The following is a 5,145-nucleotide window of genomic DNA, read 5'->3' as shown; positions in this document are numbered from 1 at the left end:
GATAGATGATAGGTAGATAGATAATAGATAGATGGATAGATAGATGGATAAATAGATGGATGAATAGTTAGATAATAGATAGATAGATAGATAGATAGATAGATGATAGATAGATAGATAGATAGATAGATAGTAGATAGATAGATAGATGATGATGATGATAGATAGATAGATAGATAGATAGATGATAGATAGATAGATAGATAGATAGATAGATAGATAGATGGTAGATAGATAGATAGATGATAGATGATGATGATGATAGATAGATAGATAGATAGATAGATAGATAGATAGATAGATAGATAAATCGATCGATAGATAGTGTCCCCTATCACTCTTGACAGGATGTTTCTGGTCTATACTATTGCTTTGCTTTGAAATAAAACTCCTTTGCTTCTTTGCAATTTGTTTCTGCCTTTATTTTAGTTTTCTTGAATAAAAGTCTGGGAACCTGGAAACACCAGATCCAAGCAACGTCTGCTGGTTACTACTGGTTTTGTCCCAGTAATGGGTGCAAGTATGGACATTTGAGCCTCTCGTGGCCAGCACACACATCTGGTTCTCCCTTCATGGCAGTTTGATCTCCCAGAAACATGGGGAGAATTGCCTAAGTCTTTTGAGGTTTGGTCTTTTGCTGTGTATTGTAGGGCTAAGTGCAAGCCCCTAAGACCTGGTTCCCTGAGAGAAAGTCTGAGTGTAGACCCAGTGACTTTGCACCCAAGTTATTTCTCATTGGTAAATAAAGATGCTGACAACCAATAGTTGGACAGAAGAGACATAGGTGGGGTTTAGGATTCCAGGACTGGGGGTCTGAGGAAAACCATGAGGGAGAAGAAGGTGAAGGAGGGAGAGAGAAGCCATGGGTTCTCGAGGGAGAACCTGAGGGCTGACCAATTGGAGTTAAGAGCAGCATAGATGAAACATAGTAAATAATAACTTGGGGTTATTGATAGGAAGGTAGATTCTAATAGCATAGAGGGTAGGTATCTGCCCAGCTCTTGTGCTGATTAAGGCTTATTGTAAATATAAAGGTTGTGTGTCTTTTATCCAGGAACTGAATGATCAAGGTGATAGAGAAACCCCAGATTGGGATTAAAAAATTTCAACAACATATGTCTGGTAGGAAGAATGGAAGGATGCTGCTAACATGACTCAACCCGCTCTGCAGCCCCCACAGCAGAGCAAGCAAGCACCTGCAGCACTGGAGACAGGGCGTGGTCCTAAGGAAACGCTACGTGTAACCAGCTGTCCTCAGCCACCAGGAATAGGACGTGTGTTAGTCACTTTTCTCCTCGCTGTCACACAAAACCTGACATGAGCAACATTCAGGCTGGGTCTCCTCAGTTACACCTCCTGCAAATATCCTTTAGCTACTGTGGTGGTCTGAATGAAGATGGCCCACATAGGCCCATACGGAGTGCCACTAAAGAGGTGTGGCCTTGTTGGAGTGGGTGTGGCTTTGCTGGAGGATGCGCGTCACTAGGGGGCGGGTCTGAGGAGCTCAAGCTGGGGCTTAGTGGCTCAAGGTCTCTTCCTGATGCCTTCGGATCTGGATATAGAATGCTCTCCTCCTCTCAAGCACCAGGTCTGCCTACACACGGCTGTGCTTCCCACCATGATGATAATGAACTAAACCCCTGAAACTAAGCCAGCCCAGAGTATGTTTTCCATCATGAGAGCTGCCATGGTCATGGGGTCTCTTCACAGCAAGAGAACCCCTGACTCAGACAGGTATCTTGTTATATGAGCCTTTAACTTTCCCCTTAGCTGAACGGGTTTTCTTTGCTTGTTTTTCTGTCTTGTTTCATTTTTATATTCCTAAGATTTATTTAGTTATGAGCGTTTGCTTGCATGTATGTTTTGTTCACTGTGTGTGTGTATGTGGTGCCATTAAAAGCCAGAAGAGGGCATCAGATCCACTGGAACTGGAGGTACAGGCAATTGTGAGCTGCCATGTGGATACTGGGAACCAAACCTTGGCCCTCTACAAGAGTAGCAAGTGCTCTCAGTGGCTGAGCCATCTCTCTAGACGTGTGTCTTTGAATTGTTTAAATTACACTTTTATTTAGTGGGGGGAGGGGTGTACTTGCTTGTCACCTAGCATATAAATCCTCAGCATCCCATAAGCTCCCGGTTAATTGGAGTCTCCGTTACTTGCAGGTGTGAGGAGGATCTTGATAGGTTAGAGAAGAAGAAACCTATGTCTTCTACCTGAACTCTTTAAAAAAAAAAAAAAAGACAAGACCCAAGGCTGAGGAGATGGCTCAGTGGTTAGGAACACTGGCTGCTCTTCCAGTTTCAATTCCCAGCACCCACATGGCAGCTCGAAACAGTCTGTAATTCCAGGGGATCTGACACCCTCATATGGACATACATGTAGGCAAAACACCAACGAACATAAGATAAATAAGTCTTTAAAAAAAATACAGCTCTGACAACACCTGGATTTTCACCTTCGAGCCCCATTCAGGCTTCAAAACTAAAGATGATAGATTGGTGTATGTGGCAGGACATCGGGTTGCTTTGTCTTGTCTTGTCTCTCGGGACTGGGGATTAAATCAAAGGCATTATGAATAATAGCCAAGTGTTCTATCTCTGAGCTATATCCCCTGCCTTTTTGTTTTGTTTTGTTTTGTTTTTTGTTTTTTGAGACAGGGTTTCTCTGTGTAGCCCTGGCTGTCCTGGAACTCACTCTGTAGACCAGGCTGGCCTCAAACTCAGAAATCCGCCTGCCTCTGCCTCCCAAGTGCTAGGATTAAAGGCATCCCCTGCCATTTTAAATAAAAAATATATACATTTATCTAATTTGGTTTTTTATTTTTGCCCCACGGAGTGAGTTTGGAGGTGAGATGACGATTGTGAGGAATCAGCTCTCTCTTTCCATCACTGCGGATCCCAGGGAAGGACGTTAGGTCGTCAGCTCAGTGACAAGCGTCTGTACCTCTAATCCATCTCGACCCTGCCCTTTGCAGTAGCCATGTCTGTTTGTCAACTTGATGATACCCGGAATGAGCAATCATCCAGAAGTGGAGGACATACCTATGGGAGATGACTCCGCTGGTTTTGTAGTGGATGAATCTACTTCTAGACCAGCTTTGAGGTGAGATCTGGATCTTGAGGTGGGAAGACATACCTTTAACCTGGGCCACACCCTCTGCTGGAAGTCTATGGAAGAGGACGACATAGGAAGCTTTCGTTCTTTGCCTGCTCACCCTCGCCTCTCGAGCACATCCATCCCTTCACTGGCGTTAGCGCCGCCTACTTCTGCGGGATTCCGGCAGATACAGGAGATCAGCTGAGACATCCAGCCTTGTGGACCAAGCAACCACTGGATTCTTGGGCTTTATGTTCATGGTCAATTGTTGTTTGATTAGCTGGACAACAGCCTCTCTCTCTCTCTCTCTCTCTCTCCATATATATATGTATATATATGAGATAGATAGATAGATAGATAGATAGATAGATAGATAGATAGATAGATAGATAGAGAAAAGTAGATAGACAGAGAGGGGGGAGAGAGATTCATTCTATAAGTTCTGCTCTAGAGAACCGTGACGAATACACCTTCTTCTTAACCTTCTTCTTCTTCTTCTTCTTCTTCTTCTTCTTCTTCTTCTTCTTCTTCTTCTTCTTCTTCTTCTTCTTCTTCTTCTTCTTCTTCTTCTTCTTCTTTTTCTGAGAGATAGTCTCCCATAGTTGCTCAGGCCCTTGGGCTTCCTCTTCAGCACAAATAGCTTTGAATTTTCTCTCCTGTCTCAGCCTCCAGTAGCTATAGTCTGTTGCCACCAGGTTTGGCTTACTAGCATTATTTTGACACCACTAATTTTGTGTCATAGCATCAATAGAAAAACCAGCTGAGTCTAGTCAATGGAAAACCCAAAACAAGACGTTAGCATAGGTGCCACCAGCAATATCTGCAGAAGACCACGGACTCGGAGTGGAGTCCAGCATCTGCTCAGTACACCAAGCAAATGTCGGGAAAGTTCAAAGGCAGGATCTGCGAATCATTGGCTCCTGGAGACCCTGAAATGGACTGAGCAGCTAACTATTAAGTCCTGTGTGTATGTGTCAGTTCTCTTGCTCTGCAGACACCTTCAGAATTCAGCGCTGGCTGCCGTTCTTAGAACCTGTTCTGTTCTTGGAGCAGTGTCATTGTTGTATTGTTTTCTTTGTTCAACTAAACTCTACTTCCTATGATAGGACTAAGGAATTCTTCCTTTCCTCAACACAATTATATCAATGATTAAATATGAAATGTGCGGACCCAGCTACTAAATACCAGACTTGTCAGACCAGATTTGTTTAAACTTCAGCTATGTACCATTCATGAGAGATATTGTTCAGAGGTAATTCCACCAGAGAATACACAGAGAGTCTGTTTTTTAAAATTAATTTTCCATCTTGTTCACTGCCACCCTCCTGGTCATCCCCTCCCACAATCCTTTTCCCCATCCTCTCACCCCCTCCTCCTCTGAGCTAGTGGGGACCCCCTGGGTATCCCCCTCACCCAGGCACATCAAGTCTCTGTGGGGTTTGGCACAACCTCTCCCACTGAGGCCAGACAAGGCAGCCCAGCAGAAGAGCATATCCCATGAACAGGCAACAGCTTTTGGGACATCGCCCGTTCCAGTTGTTCAGGACCCACATGAAAACCAAGTTGCACATCTGCTACATATGTTCAGGGAGGCCTAGATCCAGCCCACACAGATACTCTTAAAGCACGGTAGAAGGATTGCCAGCCAGTGACTGCAGGGGAACTAACTCAAATCATGCAGCCCAAGATGCTCTGTTCTTGCCCTTTATGCACAGACATCACATCCTGGTTGACACACTTCACTTAGCAAGAACAGTTAGTGAAAGTAGAACTATAGAAGCCAAAAGGCAAGGTTAGGACATTTAGGGACTTCCCCAGATCCTGACAGTCCAGACTAGATCTTCAGTGGACTAGTTCTTTGGCAGCTGTGGGGGCCTACGTGCTGGGCTCTGAAGTCGAAATGGTGCCACTCACATGTTCCGTTGTGCTCATGTCTCAGGTCTATTTCAGTACACTTAAAACAGAACAACACTAAACGGCTATGGGAACCCTTATGCCTGTAGTCTCGGTTAACTGGAGTGTGACACGCCACCCCCAATTCAGTGACC

General features: G+C 44.5%; 1 long non-coding RNA gene across 2 annotated transcripts; it reads left to right on the top strand.

The window, feature by feature from the left end:
* The first annotated feature begins 1,531 nt into the window (after window positions 1-1,531).
* Window positions 1,532-4,278, top strand: C430042M11Rik (RIKEN cDNA C430042M11 gene). 2 transcript variants are annotated; one of them, NR_155491.1, is made up of 2 exons: window positions 1,532-1,734; window positions 2,976-4,278. It is a non-coding gene; the product is annotated as an RIKEN cDNA C430042M11 gene (long non-coding RNA). The 2 variants fall into 2 exon arrangements; NR_155490.1 differs by having other exon boundaries at window positions 2,837-4,278.
* Window positions 4,279-5,145: the final 867 nt, after the last annotated feature.

This window comes from Mus musculus, chromosome 17 (genome assembly GCF_000001635.26).
Source record: "Mus musculus strain C57BL/6J chromosome 17, GRCm38.p6 C57BL/6J".
NCBI lineage: Eukaryota > Metazoa > Chordata > Mammalia > Rodentia > Muridae > Mus > Mus musculus.
Note: the sequence above shows the minus strand (reverse complement) of the source record. Positions and strands in the feature narration are given on the sequence as shown.